General features: G+C 42.3%; 1 long non-coding RNA gene across 4 annotated transcripts; it reads left to right on the top strand.

Annotated features, from left to right (window-relative positions):
- Positions 1-186: 186 nt before the first annotated feature.
- LOC117882865 lies at positions 187-17,814 on the top strand. Of its 4 annotated transcripts, XR_004647133.1 has the most exons (4): positions 187-1,200; positions 7,506-8,637; positions 14,872-15,034; positions 17,521-17,814. It is a non-coding gene; the product is annotated as an uncharacterized LOC117882865 (long non-coding RNA). The 4 variants fall into 4 exon arrangements; XR_004647132.1 differs by lacking the exon at positions 17,521-17,814 and having other exon boundaries at positions 14,872-15,297; XR_004647135.1 differs by lacking the exons at positions 14,872-15,034; positions 17,521-17,814 and adding an exon at positions 11,067-11,307.
- Positions 17,815-20,435: the final 2,621 nt, after the last annotated feature.

Below are 20,435 nucleotides of genomic sequence, written 5' to 3'. Positions count from 1 at the left end.
ATTCACACCGACTAGACTAGCGGTGCTGCCAAACTGCCAGGGGTACGGCATGAGATTTGGCTGGAAAGAACGAGATGTCAGAGCTGGCTCCTTGTGGCTTCACTGAAGCACAATGCATTGGATACAGTTTTAGCTGATGTCAAAGGAGGGCTGAACTTGCCGTCTATTGAGAAGGTAAAACTTTGGGGGTCTGTCCGGGGGGCGAAAAAAAAGGACAAGATCATTCGCGATGATTGTTTTCCGCTGCTCCCGTGCCAAGATGTTGTATCACCCGAGTTTTAAACCGGAGCATCTCTATTTATGAAGTTAAATGTAGAGATTGTCTGGCCAAAAATTTGCTGGATCTGGCAAGACCTAGGTGGCTCTATGAGGTTGTGTTGCTATTTAACCAGGTTGGGTGGGAGCTCGGATTTTAGGAAAAGCAACATATGTTGTCTATTCTGATGGGGACTTGGGGGCCAAAAAAAGGTAGGATCCATCAGGCTTCCAGCGCTGGCTAGATGTCTCTGAGATGGTGCTGAGCAGGGATGCACTGGCTTTGCATTGCAATCCGAGCAGCTGCACTTATTCTCTATTTAGTTATTTTAAAAAATGGGGAGGGGGCCCGAAAAAAATGACCCAGGTGTTGGAGTCACATTTTTGCAGTGCTGCTGCTCCAGCCCACAACAGGGTCTGAATTTTTGTGTGCCCTAGGAGCTGTTACATTCCCCCCCCCCCCCACACACACACACACATACAGTACAGCATGGGGCCAAAATTTGCCAAGCTCCATGTACTGGATCCAGAGTTTTGCAGTGGGAGGCATCAGCGTCCAGAATTTTTTGCAGCAGTTTTTTGCTTGTTTTCTCTTTAGACATTAGAATTTGAGGGCAAAATTTGGCTGGATTCAGAAGAATCCATATGCTGGGTCCAGGTTTTTGTAGTGCTTCTGTTCTGGATGATTTTTTTTTTTTTTTTTTGCAGTAGGCGTGTTTAGATTGTTCTCTATTTTGAGGATACAATTTGGAGATTTGGGGGCTAAAGATATGCAGGACCCAATTTTCCCCTGGGGGAATACTTTGGAGTGCCAGTGCCTGCACACACAGGCATCCACCCACGGCTTCTGGCCTCCTTCCATGCACCACACCTATGTCACATCCTTAACACTCTCTTGAGAAATGCACAACTCTCTCCAACAGACTGCAAAAGCAGAAGGCAACAGTAAGTCCACTGCATTTCTTTCTGATGGCCTTAATGTCTGCATGTGTATTCTTGTGCATGAACTATTTTGACATGTAGTGTGTACTGGTGTTAGTGTCCTGTCCTGGACTTGGTTTGTGGGACTGTATATGCAGTGCTTGCATATGTGTTCTGTAGCACCAAGGAGCATTTATGTCCGTTGCTAACGATGTCGGTGGAAGGGCTATTCACGCACTGCACATCTCAGCAATAATTGCCAGCTGTATGTGGGATGGAAGGAACAGCATGTCAGGGATTGGCAGGAGTAATAAACACAGAGAAGATGCTGATGCCATTACACTGCAAGTACAGATGTACAATGCTCATGGCAGTAGGAGAAGTAAAAGGGATTTTGAAAAGACACAACTGATTTTATTTAGGAGCAAAGTTATGATTTTCTCAGTACACCATAAATGTTTTATAATCCCTTTACTTAACAAGTACATGATAAAAGCATTTGCTTTTTTGCCTGTTTTGCTCCCCATTGACTTCATTTAATTAAATCCAGATCAATTCCAGGCATTAGGATTGTGTTGGAGCCTCAGTCTGATGGTGGCCTTCAATCAACTTCAATTTATGCTTATATTCTGGGTTGTCAAAGGAGTCAACAGGCAGAGAGGCTGTAGTAGTGGTTTAGGGAGATGCTGGTTTCTGCCCAGAAACGCTTGCTTTCCAGACAATTTTTGTTGTTCCCCTCACCTTCCCCCCCCCCCCTACACACTTGGAGGAAAAGACTCATAGATAAGGTCATTTGTGATCATCTAGTCTGACCTCCTGCCTAACACAAGCAATAGGACTTCCCTGAATTAATTCCTGTTGGAAGTAGAGCACATCTTTTAGAAAAAAAAACATTCAGTCTTGATTTAACAATTTTGTGTGATGGAGAATCTACCTTGGTAAGTTATTCCAATGGTTAATTACCTTCACTGTTAAAAAATTGCACCTTATTTCAAGTTTAAATTGGTCTAACTTCAGTTTCAAGCTATAGGATCTTTTTATATCTTTATCTGCTATATTGACGTATCCTCTGTTATCGAATTTCTGTTCTCCATGTAGGTACTTTTCGAGTGTAGAAAGATAGGCATGAATTGAAGGACTTGCTTGATCCAAGCCTAAAGAGCTTCAAATAGTGTGAGAGCACTTCATGCAGGTTAAATATGCTACAGCAGATGTAGGCTCCGCATGGTCTTAGAGCCTGCTTGGTATCCCTTAGCTATTAAAAAGAATTGAATAAAACACAAAGGGAGACAAAGTGCTGCACAGATCAATACCCTTACAGAACTCCGCAGAAGAGCAGATTTTCTAACTCCATAGAAACATGGATTGGAGGATACTTTCTTCAGTCATAATATCAGATTTTCTGAAGGAGGAAAAGTTGGCAAGGGTCAAACACCTTTCCATATACAGGTGGTAAAAATGTCTGGCAAAAATCTCATCATCCAGTAAATGAGGAATGAAAGAAAGAGAGAGACCTTCTCTAAGGTCCTGTGGTGTGAGATGCAAGACGAGAATGGGAAATCTCTAGAAAGGTAGAAACTCAGTTGAATTTCTGTTAGGTGAGCAATAGCTACCTTTACTCATCAGTTGGAACCCATTGCCTGAAGGTGAAGGTGTTCTGGAATGGCTAGGTGGTCTGTATGCCTTTGTCATATAAATGATAGGAAATGATTACAGTCCTCAGATTGCTTCACTGTCCTGTTAGTTAAACAAGAGGTTAAGACTTGAGTAGTGAAATGATAACTGCAAAGCATTTGCATCCTTCATTCCCCTTATAGCTGAAGTTTTAACATCTATTTCAGTAGCTCTTGGTATTCCAGCCCCTCTCTCCTTGAGCTACATAATCTGAGGCCTGTAATCATCTCACGGACACAAACCAATCCACTAAGTCTAAATGAGGGAAAGTGGCCATTTTTCACACTACTTCTGTCCCCAAATGGTGCTAGTTCTTAGAGTCTTGAGATAAGCTCCTAGACTTCATTACCTCTCTGTGTGTGCTCCCAGAGTCATTGTTACTCTGCCTGTGTATGTTTTCCTAGATATGCGTGGGTGGGTGGACGGCTTGAGTCACTGTCACTCTGTGAGTGTGTGTGTGTGTGGAGTCTTTGTTATACTGTGAGATATTTTTATTCTTTACTAACAGTGATTATTAAGAAAATAAACAGTTACTGCATTTAGCAGTAAACAGGCAAAATAATTGTGACATGTAGTACAAGGCTTTATCTCAGCCAGCAGCAATAAAAAGCATGTTATAAAGGCGAGGGAGAAAGAGGAGGTTCCTGCTGCACCAGCTTCCTTTGGGGAACGGAGGAAAAGGGATGGGAATGCAAGAGTCAATGTGAAGGGCACAGAGGGGAGAGAACTAGCAAACTCTGCCCACGACCTGCTGTGCCTTGATTTCTTTTCTTCCTCACAACTGATGCTCAGCAGCAAACCGGGGAGTGTGTGCACCTGAGAGAGGCAGAGATGCTGCCTCCAGCAAAGAGCTGACAAAGCAGCCACCAGACATCTCAGCTGAGGTGCAGGACAACTTACCACACAGCCCAGTGGCTACCTGCGATGTGGGCGGTTGGAGTTTGCCCAATAAGCTGAAATGTTTAACTGGCAAGGCCATTGACTAGAATACATTTCTTAAGCCCTGTGAGTGCATTTATTTAATTCAGTTCCCCTGCCCTCCCCAACACCCTAAAATCTCTATGCTATATTGGGATTGTGTTTATTAAAATTTCATGACCATTTACTACAGGGGTAGGCAACCTATGGCACACATGCCGAAGGCGGCCCGCGAGCTGATTTTCACACTGCCCGGGTCCTGGCCACCGGTCCGGGGGGCTCTGCATTTGAATTTAATTTTAAATGAAACTTCTTAAAGATTTTAAAAACTTTATTTACTTTACATACAACAATAGTTTAGTTATATGTTACAGACTTATAGAAAGAGACCTTCTAAAAAGGTTAAAATGTATGACTGGCACGCGAAACCTTAAATCAGAGTGAATAAATGAAGACTCAGCACAGCACTTCTGAAAGGTTGCGGACCCCTGATTTACTATATAAACAAAATAACTCAATGATACATCTTAAAACAATCCTGCCATCAATTCCTATTCCCAGCTCCAGGCTCCTGCAGGAACTGAAATCTTAACCAGGAATTTACATTGTTTTAATGGCTACTCTCTCCTCTCTAGACCTGAAGAGGTCACTCTCATCATCACCATTGATTTGCATCATTTTTGTGGAATCCTGATTTTTAAAAAAATAAAAATCATATTTTTTCTGAGTTATAACAACAAAATCTGATTCAGTGTGAAACTGGATATACAAGCACTTGGGGGGGGGGGAAAATAATAACTCTCCAGTCTGCTAATGCACTGGGTATATTGATACATTCTGTACCACGTTATTACCAACGCATATTTCCTTAGCTTGAGCTCAGACCCTTCAATCTTTACTTTGAAAAAACTCCTCCATCCCCACCCGTTGATGTGAGACCCAATTCAGTACATGTGCTTAAATGTATGCAAGTTCATATGTCCATCCACATTCAGCAAAACACTTAGGCCTGATCCAAAGACCATTGAAGTCAATGGAAAGAATCCAACAGACTTCAATGGGTTTGGGATTATTTCTTTAAACAAACACTTAACTTAAAGTCTCATTGAGTTAAATAGGTTAAGTATCTGCTTAGCTGCTTTGCTGAATCCCTTAAATGGGAGTTTTACCCTGATAGGGACAGCAGGATTGGTTTTTCTAATGACAGATATTCCCATGATACACCATCAATGGATTTATTGTTCCTGTCATAGTGAGGGGGTAACTATTAAACAGCTGATGCAACTACTTATTGATTTCTTTTAATAGGGTTCTTTTGCTTTATTATACAGTAAACACCATAGCTAAATATGTTTCCTTATTATTTCTATGGCAGTAATGCTGAAATAAACCACAATCAGGATTCAAGTCCCAATGGCATATATAGATGGTATGTGAAACAACAAGAGCAAAGGGTGAAATTCACCCTGTACAGAGAGCCAGCCCCAAAATTATACACCACCAAAGTTCCCAATTCAGTCCTCAAAACACAGCTTAAGTGGGACTTCAGTGGACATTAGTCTCCGTGCTGGCTTTCTGCACAGAGGTGAATTTCACTTGGAGTGACTAATTCATAGTAAATAATGTATTCTGCTAAGTTAGCCTCTTTGTCTTGTTTTCTTGAATTTATTTAATTGAAATTACTCACCAGATAATTTCTATGAATAATCATGGCCTGTGGATTTTTTTTCAGCACTCCACTGTGAGCATTTGTATTCAATATGCCAAATGTGAGTGCTGTCATTTAGTTCTCAGTACACACAAAGGTCATGTGTTACTGCTTTTGCACCACAGTTAGTACAAAAATTACCCAGATTAAGGTTTCCAGCATGAATACTTGGACATGCAAATTCAGAATGTGCTTTCTGCAAATATAATTGACTATTCATTTACAATTCAGTATGTCCATGTGCTGGGTGAGTATTACCACACACTCAGATTCATTAATTCAAACCTTTATTTGAACCAAAAGCATGGTCTTGTGTTTGCAATTGCTATAAAAAACAATGAATGACAGATGTATAGAAAAAATATTGATCAATTGCCTTCTCCTGGGGCGTAGACTGGTCATGATGGATATCTCCTACAAGTTTCTGCCTATGCCTTTCCACTCTAGCATATTTATACCTTTCAACATTATCTGACCATCATAATTTGTACAATATGCCTGCCCAGACTTCAGTTTGCATACCTTTTGTTGTCCATGCTATTTTCATTTCATCATGTCACCATACGCCATATAGGGATTTTCCTGCTTTTCCTAATTATAGGGACTTTTTGGCATTATATTTTGTGTATTAAGAGGGTATGATTAACTCCCTTATCTGTGTCCTCTAACACAGTAGAAAACATCACGTTTATCCTACATAGCTATAAGCATCATTTAAGCAAGTCCACGTGGAGCAACACTCATGTCAAGCAAAGACTAGGCCAAAGTCAGCTAGCATAAGTCTTACCCTGGCCTGTAGAAACGACCCACGCTGATATTTCCAACACATGCAGATGTATTCAATTAAACTCACTCACAACGATATTTGTAGAAAGCAAACAGAAAAAGGGGTGCAAAAGGCCAAAGCAAATTCAATATTGTTAACTTGAGCAAATATTTGCCGGGTTGTGGTTTTATTTATTTTAAAATATTTGCCCCTTTCTATAACTACTACTGTGTTAGCAATCCCCTGCAATATTAAGTCACAATGGGATGGGTTAAATAGGGAGCATCAAATTTTAGCTCTGCAATTTGTGAATGTTGTGGTTTCAAATCAGACTCTCATCATTATTTCTAAGGCCCTGTTTCTTCAAACACATGCGTGAAGTCAGTGGGACTAATCATCCCTGCGTAAAATTATTTATGGGCATAAAGGTGTTGCTAGTTTATGTGGAGCTTCTCAGTAGCAGTAACCGTCAAACACAGTGCTGATCAAGAGGCCACCTAGAATCAGTAGTAATGAGGAAGCTATGCTGAAAAGGCGAGCAGTATCTCTCTGAAAAGGGGGCGCAGGAACAGCTACAAGAAAAAAAATCAGTAACTTTCAGGAAGTGCTCATTTCTGTTCCGGTTTCCACTGGACAGAAAAAACATCTCTGAGAACACATAAGGATTTTCCCCTTCTTCCGACTGGAGAAAAATATTTTGTGCTGACTTTCAGTTTAAGCTGCAGCCTCCTTGAGGACAAACCCTGCTGCTGTTGAACAATATTAACCTAGCTAAAGAATACCCTACAATATTTCTCTTTATAGAGGTCAGGCTGCTGCAGATACAGAGTTTGTCATCTGAGGATGTATAATTCAGAGTAGCAAAAAGAAAATGGATGAGGCACTTAAAGCTTATCAGAATGGCAGTTGCATTGATAGTGTGTGAAGAACTCAATGGAAAATGGTGAAAAAAATTCATATATATATATATATATTTGTATGAAAGTAGCACCCAGAGGCCCCGTTGTGCTAGGCACTGGACAAACACACATAAAGATGTGGGGGGAAAGCCTGGCACCATTGAAGTCAATGGCTAAACTCCTATGACTTCAGTAGAGCCAGGATATCATCCATGGTCTCTGCCCTGGTCTATAATATATATATGTATCCCATGATGCCTTTGGCATTTCATACCATCTATCGAGGGCATTTGTGTTTAAATGACTCCCCATCTCCTCATATTTCATCTTCCCTTTCTACCTTTCAACATTTCCCCCTCTGCAGATGGATCTGAAGGAGACTTTGATGTCATAAACCCAAGATTATGACTTCACGATCAAGCAGCGAGAGAACCCAGGATGAGAGAAGGAAAATAGAACACATTCATCTTTGGAAACCAGCAAGGGGAATCCAGAAAATTAGACAAAAAAATCTGAATGTTTTTAATTTCCCTCAAAATGTCTTTGCTTCCAAGCTACTATGCTGATTGACATCTGGTCTTTCTAGCTATTCAAGTAGAAGCCAATTGGGATCAGATTTATCACTGGTGACATCAATAGAGTTTCACCAGAATGACCTGGGACCTTTATGCCTCTAGGGGGAAGATACCTAGTGATCTCAAATGCAAGAGTCACAGTACTTTATATGCTTCTTCATCTTCACCTACATTATGAAAGCTTGATGTGTGCTTATATTAATTAGCTGTTTTACCAATGTAACAATCTTTTAAAATACATTTACATTATCAGCATGCCATGGGGCCTAATTTGCCACCCATACGCTCGTTGAATAATACCTTATTCTGTGAATAGTTTGAATGGACTACTACACAGGAATAGAAGTGGCAAAATTTGGCCCAAAGTTAACTTCAGGAACAATCTGATTGTAATTAACAACAAATGTTTGGTTTTAATTTTGTTGTTGATTTTTGATATTAGTGTTATTTATTCTTGTACTGCAGGAACACCTAGGAACTTCAGTCATGAGCCAGGCCCCCCTCATGCTGGGCATTATACAAACAGAACACAGATATGGTGTCTGCCTCAAATAGTTTACAATGATATACTGAGAATTTGACCTTTTTTTCCCCCTTTGGCTGGATCTTAAATGGAGAAAATGCGACTTTGTTTTTATATTAAACAAAAAAAAGTACAACTAGATTGACAACTTGCATGTCAGGGTTTTACCTGATGCAGTTTGAGACAGCTGATATGTTACCACCCCTCTTGCAATGAGATTTATAATGGAAATGCTGACAAGACACCTATGTTTGGAGACGGCACCATGCACTGCTTTAAAAACTTGTTATGAATGTTAATTGGTTATCTGAAGAGTTTTCTTTTTCCAGGTGTAGGCAGCCCAGGACACAGCCTCGGTAATACAATGTAACGAATCCATGAAAACACAGGATGCCTATGTGAGTATTAGAATGGCTGGCATTTCTGCAAAGAGTGTTGCAGTTTTATTTTCAGAGATCAATCAATAATAAGCTCTTTGATATTGCTATGTCCTTGGAGAATAGCATTTCCTTAGGATGACAGCTAAGCAACTTTCCCACGGTTTTATGTCTAGGTTTGCGTTTTAATCAGTCTGCTCGGGGGATTGTCATGAACTTCAGTGCTACCCAAAATAAATAGAAGGCAAGCCACAAAATGGTCATGCAGTTAAGGTAGTAATTGTTCACCCGTCCTGCAGGTAGCCCACCATACTCTGGCTTTTGCAAATTGGAGCACTGGTGAAATTCACGGGCGTGTCACTTAATTCCCATTTACTGTAAGCCTAATAGGTCATACCAGAGAGGGCTTTGAGGGCTTAATTGGTGCATGGGCCTTATGTTGTCTCTCTGCATAGGGGTGACTCTCACCCTGAGTGACAGCAGGCAAGGACAGCAGGCAACCTATAGTAGGGCACCATGCTGCAATGCAGCCCCTCAGCCTATGGGCTACCTCATAGCCTGAAAGAGTGACTGCTGCAAGGTACTTTCCTCCTGGACTGTCACAGCAGGACCACTGGGTCCACCTAATCACTGATTCCTTGCCTCTGCCTTCAGATCTTCCCTATGCCCAAGGCTTTTTCGGGCCCGCCTGGATCCCCTCTCAGCGGCGCCAGGGGGTGCAGAGAATCATCTGAGCAGCCAGCCCATACGGCACTCTCCCCATGCACCACACAGCCCACCTCAGAGGCTTTGTGGGCTCTCCGTGCAATCAGGGCCGGCTCCAGGCACCAGCCTACCAAGCATGTGCTTGGGGCAGCACCTGGAGGGAGGCGGCGCTCACCCGGGGAGAGCGGAGCTGCAACTGGCTCGCCGCCCTCCCCCCGGCACTCCGGCCGGCCGGGGAGAGCGGGGCCGACCTCCCCTGGCACTCCGGCCGGTCGGGGAGAGTGGGGCCTGGGCCGGGCTCTCCGCCCTCCCCCGGGTGCTCCAGCCGGCTGGGAAGAATGGGGCCGACCTCCCTCGGCTCTCCAGCCGGCCGGGGAGAGCAGAGCCGCGGCTGGGCTCTCCGCCCACCTCCCGGCGCTCCGGCCAGCTGGGGAGAGTGGGGCCATGGCCGGGCTCGGCGCCCTCCCCTGCCACGCTCCCTGCCGGTGGGCGGCGAAACACTTTTTTGCCTGGGGCGGCAAAAAAGCCAGAGCCAGCCCTGCGTGCAATGGGTGGATGTCACTCTTTCTGGGAACACCGGTTTTTGTTGTTGTTTGTTCAAAACTATACCAAATCAGAGCTGGCCCTTGACAGAGTTAACCATTAGCAGATCACTAGCACCAAAGAACACATTTCCTGCAGTGCCTATAAGAAAGTGCTAGATAACAAAAAACAAAAATGGTTTTGTCCTCTTCATTGCAAAAATCTGCACAAAAGCTGGGCTGGCTCCACAAAACAGATCTCTAGGAGACTGCTCAGTGTAGAAGACAAGATGATTTATTAAATCTGGCACTGTGAGGGCACACGATATCAGCTTGGAGATAACCTTCGGCAGGGAACTCTCACAGACAAAGCATAGTAACTGGTAGGCGCTAGGAAGACAAGAAAGCAGAGGCATTGCAGGTAACTTGACCTGAATGTAATGAACTGCCATTAACATTCATGCACTCCCACTGATGTCGATGGAAGTTCTGTGCATGGCACCATTGCGGGATATGGCCCTAAAGGCATAGGGGCTGGTTCTGCTCTCAATTTCCAAAGTAGCTTCACTGAAGGCAATGGAATTACATCAATATACAATCAGTGTGAAATCAGGGTCTCCCCTTGGCGTGTGCTTAACTCTCTTTAATGCTAATAAGAGTAAAGAGAAAAGTGAATGAGACTATGAAGCTTTAGTTACTGTAGTTGCTTTAACTTTCATCAAGAATATATTGTTGGAATTCCCAGTTGCTGTACTTCTAAGACATCGCTTTAGGTTTTCATACAGCTGGGGGACAGACATCAGATTCAAAATAATCCACTCAGGATAGCAAAGGAAAACTTCAGTTTAGTTAAAAGAATCTAGGTCCCCTTACTAAAAACGAGTAAATCACTGATTCCCTAGGATACCGTTGCTCATGTTGAATTGTACCTGACACATTGATTAGTGCCAATAGGGCCACCTAGTGGAATAAGGTACTACTCAAATGTGTTCAGGGATATCACAGTCTGACCCCCAGGTCTTGCTCCTTAATCAAAAGTCCATTTAATGAGACCCATCGTTTGTAGCAAAAGACATTCTCTGCTGCATTAAAATGCATTGGAAAAGCTGGAGCCTAAGTTTTAAAGGTTAATTGGATCCCACAAAGAAGAATTAACTGAGCTGTTTTCTCTCTTTTTAAAAGAGCCTTTATAGTTATTGTAATCTCTACTTTATTTCCTCACAGGGCAACCAAAATACAGGATATTTTTTTCACATTTTAATGGTTTTTTATAACAAAATGGTTAACAAATGATGTACAGATTTTGATTTATCTATAATGTACATACTGTAGTCTCATTGCATGATGATTTATGCACCAGATCTTCATATACATGCATATGAACTTGACTATTAATCTTTACTTATGTTTAACTATGTGCTAACATTATTCGCTACTCCGGTATTAAAGGAGAATTTCATTTTCAGATGCTTACCTCTTGTTTGGAAAATAATACCCTAAGGCACTGCTGTTCAACAACTATTGGGGGTGGGGGCGGGAGAGGGGAGGTTGAAGTTCTAGCCAACCAGGTTTTTCAAGCTCCCATTGCTCACCAGCTTTGGAACTCTACTCTTGATTCAGGAATATAAATAATCTGCTTCCTTTTCCACTGAGCTTGGATGTTTGCCATTGGCTACATGAAAACATGAGTCCTTGCATCCATGTATGGAAAGTCGACAAGTGACCTGACTCCCTGTCAAGAGTAAAATCACTTCCGCACACCAGAGAGAGCTCTCGGAACCTGTCTAACCCTGCCAGCACAGCCAGATCACTTGATGGGAACATGCACTTTGTGATAATAGATTTAGATCACGGCTGATGACTGCCTTTTCAGGAGTCTGCCTTGTGATTTCCCATTACACACCTTCCCAAATTTCTTCCATCAGCATAGGTCTAAGGATGCTGTTATCTGTTTTCGGTGCCTACCTTTGCTTACGTGCAGCACACACAGAGAAGAGAATAGCCTGCAGATTGGGAAAATCATCTTTTTCCTTCTGCTTAAAGCTGAATTGATTGTTTTTTGGAGGGGGATAGATGGGAATTAAATTCCTAGTTCTCCCCACCCCACTCCAGCACCTCCCAATTTCCTCCCACATCCCTGTGTGTGTGCATGCTTGGCGGGGAGGAGGGGCCAGGGGGTATGTGTACTGTTTCAATAAATCCATAGCGAGAACCCAGGGCCAAGGAAGCTCCGGAAAGCTCTAGGTGGAGGCAAAGATAGAGTAACTTCAAGAATCATACTGTTTTCCTCCTTCTAATACAGTTCCTTGTTCAGTGTCAAATGAAAGCAACTTTCTGCAGATCCTTTACTATTGTCATAGGGGAATTTTAATGGGAGCTGGACAGTGCCTTTGTAAATCCCAGCCCGAGTCGTTCATATTGTAGCTAGTGAGATGTGTGTTGTTATTTATCGTTATCCTTATGGTAACTCCCAAAGGTCCCAATCAAGTCAAAGAGAAAATCTGGCCTGAAATGTATAATAGATTTTGATGATGTTGAAAGACAAGATACAGAAGTTGTATGTCAGGGATAGCCTCATAATGACGAGCCTAGATAACGAGCAGTGGTCCCCAACCTTTTTCATCTGGCGGGCGCCAGATGACGAGCCACGGAGGACCGTGGCGACGGACGAGCATCCGCCGAAATGCTGCTGACAAGCAGCAATGTCAATAGGTGTCGCCGCTGAAATGCCGCCGACAAGCAGCGTCATCCAGAGGCATCGCCGCCGAAATGCGGCCGAAAATCGGCGGCATTTCGGCGGCAACGTGTCTGGATGACGCTGCTTCTCAGCGGTATTTCAGCGGATGCTCATCCACCGGCCAGTACGTGGGCGCACTTAAATGCCCCGGTGGATGCCACGACACCTGCAGGCACCGTGTTGGGGACCCCTGATAAAGAGAAAGCTACCACCCTCTGTCTGGGTAACCAATACAATAGAAATGCTATACTCATAGTTCCATGCACACTGCTAATGTAAACCCGTCCTTGGTTGGCATCTATGGACTCCTGAAAGTAGCATATTATCTTGTGAACAGGCAGAATACCATCCCAACGGATTAGCCCAATAGGCAGCCAAGATATCATGTAGGATCATCAAGTGTGTTGGTTAAGGTCAGGGCTCCTAAAAAGCCAAATGGCAAGGAGAGCCTGTCTAGGGTTCTGTGCCTCCCATATGTTTACTGGGTTGACCATAACCACTCCAGCTCTGATCTGAATTAATGTCAAAAATAAAAAAAATTAGTTCACATGACTCTTGTGTTAACACTAGGGAATTCACTGTGTAGTTAACAGTAACTGAATAAGGGAATAACCAAAGCAAAGGACTAGTGCTGGTGCATGTGTGTGTGGTGAGATAGGGTGGGAGAAGATGAGATGTCTTGATGCACAGAATCTGAACATTTTCTCCTGCAATTTAAAGGAAACAACACGGTAACACAAGGGAAATACGTTGTTTGAAATTAGGGCTGGTAGCAAGCAAGGGGAACAGAGGGAAAGGAGTCCTAGGCCTTCTCCATATAAACTCCACTCTCTGTATTGATGCACATGTGTATTCAAATTCTTCCCACCACACCCTTTGGCCTCTTCAGAAATAGACAGCCAGTGCCCAAATGCTCTTTTTTAAAGGTTGTGTGTTCTGGGTCATTTTTGAATAGCTAGTTAGAAATGCTGACGTCTTTACTGATGAGAGCCCTATGGAATTAACAAGTCGGCACAGAAACATACAGTCGCTTAATGTATGGAGACAAATCCTGCCCCAGCTGCTACCCTCTGTGTATGGAGAACTCTGCATCCAGCAGAATCAAATACATTTCTGCCATGAAGGCAGGATGGGGGGCACTAGCCTTGGGGGGGGGGAGGATCCCTCCCCAGTAAACATCAGCCCTTCTCAGGTTGTTTGCAGGAATGAGAATCTGTCCTATTACAGCTAAGTGCAAGGATCTCCATTTTTTCTGGGATGTTAACATCAACACAGCTGAGGAAATATATATTGCACCAATCAGTACAACTCCTACACTGCTGTATTTTTCCCACTGCAAAAATCAGTGATTGTATTGCAATCCCCTCTACCATCACTCAAAAACAAATCGGGCTATATTGCAAGTCAGGTCACTCGTGCAATCAAATATGGAAGGACAGTGGAATCTCATTTAGAAAAGAGAGGTGCATAGCCTTCTTTTGTCCACATGAGAGGAGGACGAAAAGCTTCATTAGAATTTGTGTGCAAGCATCACAATAGTCTCCATTATGTTACATGTTCAGGGCTTTAACCTATGACCCCCGTTACGGGGGCTGAATACAGACCTTGCTGCAGTAGGACACACACTGGAGGGATTCTGGATGGCAAAGCCAGAATTCCTCATGGAGACTGTGAGGAGACACATGCTATACAGGCAGCTAATGCAACCCTTGTAAATGGAGCAGCGTGGAGAGAAGGTGTAATCTTTTAAGGAAGCTAATACTGCCAATGTCATGAGCTTGAAGCAGTACTCAAGTATAGCAAGTGCTGGAACCATTCTGGACCCCTGCACAAGGACGCAAGAGGGGTGGAGTAATTCTCCTTAGGGTCTCTACCTTATTAGTTATCACTTGTATTGTGGCAATGCCTTGGAGCCCCCATCAAGAACCAGGGTGCCATTGTGCAAGGTGCTGTACAAAAATATCCTTGCACACTTCTGCGGGCAAAGGCACAAAAGGCGCCTTCTACATGTGATAAACTGGTGACAGACATTGCAATCCTCAGGAGTTTTCAATGAGTAGTAAACGACATCACTTTGTATCCGTAAGCAGCTAGTTCTTTAATATCTCTCTGGCTGCTAGAGAACAGCTCGTCGATATTTGACTACGCACAAACGTAGCTATATTTTCTTACAGGTGGACTGGCTGCACAGATTTCAACTAAACCACACACTGAACGCTGCACACAGTATTCATTAGCAAAGGGATCAGCCTACATTGTTGTGTGGTGCATACTAACTAGTTGTTTCCATAGTTCTAGGGCATGGGCATTGCCTCAACCTACTTCACTTATGCTGATGTTCCTCCCAGCTCAGCATTTGGAACCCAACATTCTGCATTGAACAGTTCCACTCTGCACATTCTCTACTGGCGCATTTGGCTATTCAGTGGCACAATCGGGATTTGCACATGTTGAGGTGGGTTACATCAAGTGCACTTATCTAAAAATGTAACTTCTGATTCCGAAGGACGCTAGTTATGAAATTCAAGTGATTTTGTACAATGAGCAGAAGTGGCAGACACACACGCAAATTAGATATTAATTTGGGTACAAGTACTTTTTTCTGACTGCTGCCTTGAGGTTTGGCGGGGGGGGGGGGATCACTTCCCTTTCACTAACAGGATACTATAGACCTGCAGCTATACAATATCCTCTCTCTCTCTCTCTCTCTCTCTCTCTCACACACACACACGCAAATAGGCAAGAAGAGAAAATACCCCCCTCCCCAAAATAAATACATCTCACATTACATCCCACACCCCTTCTCCCTGCCTCTGCCTGCCTTTTGCCTGTAGTTCTTAGTCCTAATATAAATACAGGTTATCCCCTAATAAGTGAGTTTATCTGGTTGAGGTCAAGGGTCAATCTTGACCAGTAAATCACAATAAAAGCGGTGAATCTGAGCCTTTACTAGGGAAAAGGTTGTAGTTAAGTCAGGATCCACTAACATGCATTAGTGAACCCCGACCCAACCTTGTACTCTTCTCTTAATATAGATAAACACTCTATGTTTTCTACTTAAGTCTGAACATTGTCAGGGTCAGGGACCTGCCTCTCTCTAGCACATACTTGTAGACAAAATCAATTATTTTATATTCTCTAGGAAGTAATAGATGAGAGACTCCTTAGGAAACTTAACATGTCATAGGAAGTGGTGCCAGCAATCCAGAAGGTGATACACTTCCTTTTGACCCAGTGCTTAATGATATCCCAGCAGGGTGTTAGGGTGAATTGTGTTACTACAAGTGCTGTATTTCAGATCAGACATAAAAGATCCCTTGGCTTCTTTTTCACAATAATGGTGGGTTAGTTCTGGAATCCTGGCAAAATTCCAATTAGGTAATTACATTCTGCCTTCTGAAAATTCCCCCTTCACCTTCTGTCCTAGAATATTTTATGATGTTGTTATGACCGCTTTAAAAAGCTTACTTCATTTTACTCCAGAAATGGCTGTGTTCCAGTGGTGAGTGAAATGTCCCTTGTATGCATATGTCTAAATGTTCCAAAGATTTTCAATCACGTCTCCAGATTTAGATATCTAAAAGTTGACATCTACCTTTTTGCACACTTACTTTTGAGGGCCATGTTTTTGCATTCAAATAGACTGAACTCTGGATGTGAAAACTGGGCCAAATCCTGCTCACTCCTTGAAGTCAAGGGGATTACTTGCGTAAGTAAGGTTATGGCTACACTAGAGATCTTACAGTGGCACGGCTGTACCAATGCAGCGGTGCCGCTGTAAGATCTCTCGCATAGCTGCTCTATGCTAATGGGAGAGAGCTCTCCCTTTAACATAATTAAACCACCCCCAATGAGCGACAGTAGCTATGTCTGTGGAGAAACTTTCCCACCGACATAGCACTGTCCACACCAATGCATTTGTCAGTGTAATTTACGTCGCTCAGAGGGGTGTTTTTTCAAACCTGAGTGACCTAATGACGTAAGTGGTAGTGTAGACATAGCCATAGGCAAGCAATATCAGAACCGTATTTGTATGTACAAATGAGCTAGTGCAGTTTGTGCACCCAGTGTGGCTTATCACGTGTTACCAAAAAAGAAACAAACACTCTTAGGTGTGCAAATTTGGAGACTATGCCACATAATTTACAATTGATTTGAGAGGAATTACAGAGTTTATAATCTATAGGGAGGCTAATCCAGAGGATGACAGTAGCCTAAAATGTGGGAGACCTGGGGTCAAGTCCTGTCTTCTACCACACACTTCCTGTGTGACCTTGGGCAAGCCACTTAGTCTCCCCGTGACTCAGTTTTCCATTTCTAAAACCTTAAACAGATGCTGTGGGATGTTGTACACTGATATTTTTGTAAAAAGTGACAAAGAGTCCTGTGGCACCTTATAGACTAACAGACATATTGGAGCATAAGCTTTTGTGGGTGAATACCCACTTTGTCAGACACATGATATTTTTGATTACATTAAAGATGCGATACACTAAAGATTGTGAAGATCTCAGTAATGGAGAATCTATAAGTACCTAAGATATAGATTTATCAAGAATCTTTGGATTTGTAAACGAATGAGTCTATGCAAATAAGAATTGCTGCTATTATGATATACAAGTGACATAGAGCATTCTATAAAAAAAAAAGCCGGAATGGGAGTTCCTTTTCCATGCATAAAATATATTGGGTAATGAATATGTAGGATGAGCAAAAAAAAAAAAAGTGTTTGCGCCTTATGTGTTGAAGAAATTAATCATATTAATCCCTGAACAAGTGGAATGCCGCAAATGTCAATGTCTACAGGGTCTATCTGCCATATAAATGCCAGTCAGGCACATTTACTCTTCTAAGGAGAAGAGTTCGCTTATGCATTTGACTTTTCATGTTGCTTTCAACATTTGTTTGTAATTTCTCACCTAATTTCCGTTTGTGCACTAGGATCCTGATCCAACGTCAATAGAGACCAGCGCAGAGATTTCTGTTGGCTTTGGCCGCTGACCGACAAATGATCAAATCTGTGCAAGTAACTGTTTTGTACTCAGTAGAAAGTGGTGGTGCGTCATTTTCCCAGGTAATGCACAAATCAAAATGATGAGGGACCCTTAGTATAAGATTTCCTGTCCCTTTCATTAGTATTGTAGCCTCCAAAAAGAACAAACTACATAAAATGCACGAGTGAAGTCGGTACAAACTAAAATTTCATACTGATAATGACTTATGCTGTTCTATATACTATACACTGACATGTAAGTATTATATTTATATTCCAATTGCTTTATTTTATAATTATATGGTAAAAATGAGAAAGTAACTAATTTTTCAGTAATAGTGTGCCGTGGCACTTTTGTATTTTTAGGTCTGATTTTGTAAGCAAGTAGTTTTTAAGTGCGGCAAAACTTGGAATGGGCAACACAAATCAGACGCCTGAAAGAGATACAGTAGTTTGTCACGGAGCAGGCCATCTACTCAGCAGGCTAGTGACTCTCAACCTTTCCAAACTGTCCAAATGCAAGACAGACACACAAGACAGACCACACGTTTTTTTATTTTCCTCTATGAAATAAAATTTAAAGCCAACAAACCAATCACCCTAATCTCAAAATGTAATTTACATGAAGAAATACATGGTAGAGGGAATTTGTACAGTTCCAACTAAGACCATTTTGTCTAGTTTCCTGTGGATCAACTTGAGCTCTGACTTTCGTGTCATTTGTTTGTCAATATTTGTTATCTGAACAGAACTTTTATGTATTTGTTTAAGGCTAAATCCCAACCTTGCCTGACAGCAGGGTGTTTTATGAGAAATAATTCTTTCTAAGATTGGGAGTAGCACTCCAATACATTTAAACCAACTTTATTATTTTTACTCTGGATATTCAGATATTTACTAGTTTGATGGATCTACTATGGGGATAGCCACTGAGTCAGTGCAAATAAATAAATAGGTTGAGAACCTTAGCAGGTGTTAATCAGCACGGCTTTACATCAGTCCGTGGAGCTACTCTTATTTAAACCAGTTGAGGATCCATCCTTAGATTGTATGAAGCGGTAGACTGGATTCTGTGCAGGAAGATTTCATTTCTAGTGAAAGATTTTTATGTGTGTGTCTCTTTGCATTTAAAACCTATCTATAGCGCAATAAATGGACATGAGAATGAAGCTGAATCAGGATGTCTGTGCATTTATTTCACTTCCCAATAGGCTGATTACTGTGTGTCAAAAGGGGAAAGGGCCAGATGCTGAGCTGGCCTGGCTCTAATGAAAGCAAATGAGCTATGCCAATTTACGCCCGCTGAGGATCTGTCTAGAAAGTCTAAACTGTATAGGTTTAGCATGGAGACTGCAGAAGTGACTAATAAAATGTGCATTACATTAGAAGCTGCGATGTAGTTTTGTGGAGCTAAGATTCTATTATGAGCTTTGCGGTATGTGTATTAATAAAATAACAAACACCTAATGGACACAGCCTAAACACCAGTACTTGAGTAAAATAAAGTCTTCATAAACAACACATTCCATTAGCTCTCTCTTTTGCAACTAATATACTTCAAGTTCATTAAGTTATTGCATGCAACAACTCCTACTACAAATAGATCCCATAATTCAGTCTTTTCCAGAGTTGCACATTCTTTTAGTCTACAGACTACATTAGCAGAACACATTTTAACAAAAAGCCTTCTGTTTAGTGGGGTTTAAGAAAAGTTATACGAAATGCATGAGGTTTTATTTGTCAGAGGTCATTTGTTTGCTTCACTGTTGCTTTTATTCTGTTTGTACAATCTCTAAATTATGGTTATTATGGAAAGTCCGTGGTTATTCATCCTAAACCACTTCAGATTAATTTCCTTATTTTATCTCAGACTTTTCAGCTTGTGAGTGTTTGAAAGTATGATCTAATAGTATCAACTGTCCTTTCAGAAACAACCACATAGACTTTTATAGGGTCCAGTCATGTACTCATTGGAAGGGTAATAACTTCCGCTGGCAGGCAATGGAAAAGCTACACAGTGAACAGAAGTGGCTGTATGTTGTATCCCTTAAGCCAAAAGATGCTCCAAGGCAGGGTCCAGCTGTTGGAGGGAGAAGATGAATTTTTTTGGATGTGACAATCACAAAAATCCATCTTGGGACCTACATCGAGTCCCCATCAACCATTCCTGTGTAGAGCATATTCAGAGGGAGTAATGTTGAAAAAACACATCAAGAAAAATGAAGAGGGGGCAAACAGGCATCTTGTGCTTACTCACAAAAGCAAACCTCTTCCAGGCTTGTATCAAGAAGTGACCAAGCACAGTCTGCAAGTTGTTGTCATGCAAGGTCTTCAAAGAACTCCCAGCCCCTAGCCCACACACCTCCTCTGCATATACTCATAATTCATTAGGTGGGTAATTCTGGCCCCAGTACAGCCCAGTGCATTACACACAGTGTGGTAGGATGCATCATTGACGAAGCCAGGGATGGCGCTAACAGCTTGCTGGAGAAAAAGGAGTGGGACCTGCCCTCTCTGGAGAAATTGCCTAACCTGTGAGTTAGGAAAGAAGACTCCACCACCTAGGGAATCATGGGTATGTGGAGAAAAGCAGAAGGGAGGGCTAGGAGTTCCTGGAGAGACCTTGCACAGGGAGGAACTGCAGTATGTGGTGGAGGGCACCTGGAATGCAGACCAGAGGCTGAGGAAGTGACCTCCATGCTCAGGGAGTTATGCTGGCTGTACAAAGTTGCAAATCATCAACTTTTCTTTTGGGACTGGCTGAAAGAACCTGGGTCTTGATTTCTCTGCTTTAGAGATGGGCATAGGAAAGCTCTTTTGGGGCATGTATGGACCTGAAAGTCACAGGTTGCTGTATCTTTTT

This window comes from Trachemys scripta, chromosome 9 (genome assembly GCF_013100865.1).
Source record: "Trachemys scripta elegans isolate TJP31775 chromosome 9, CAS_Tse_1.0, whole genome shotgun sequence".
NCBI lineage: Eukaryota > Metazoa > Chordata > Testudines > Emydidae > Trachemys > Trachemys scripta.
Note: the sequence above shows the minus strand (reverse complement) of the source record. Positions and strands in the feature narration are given on the sequence as shown.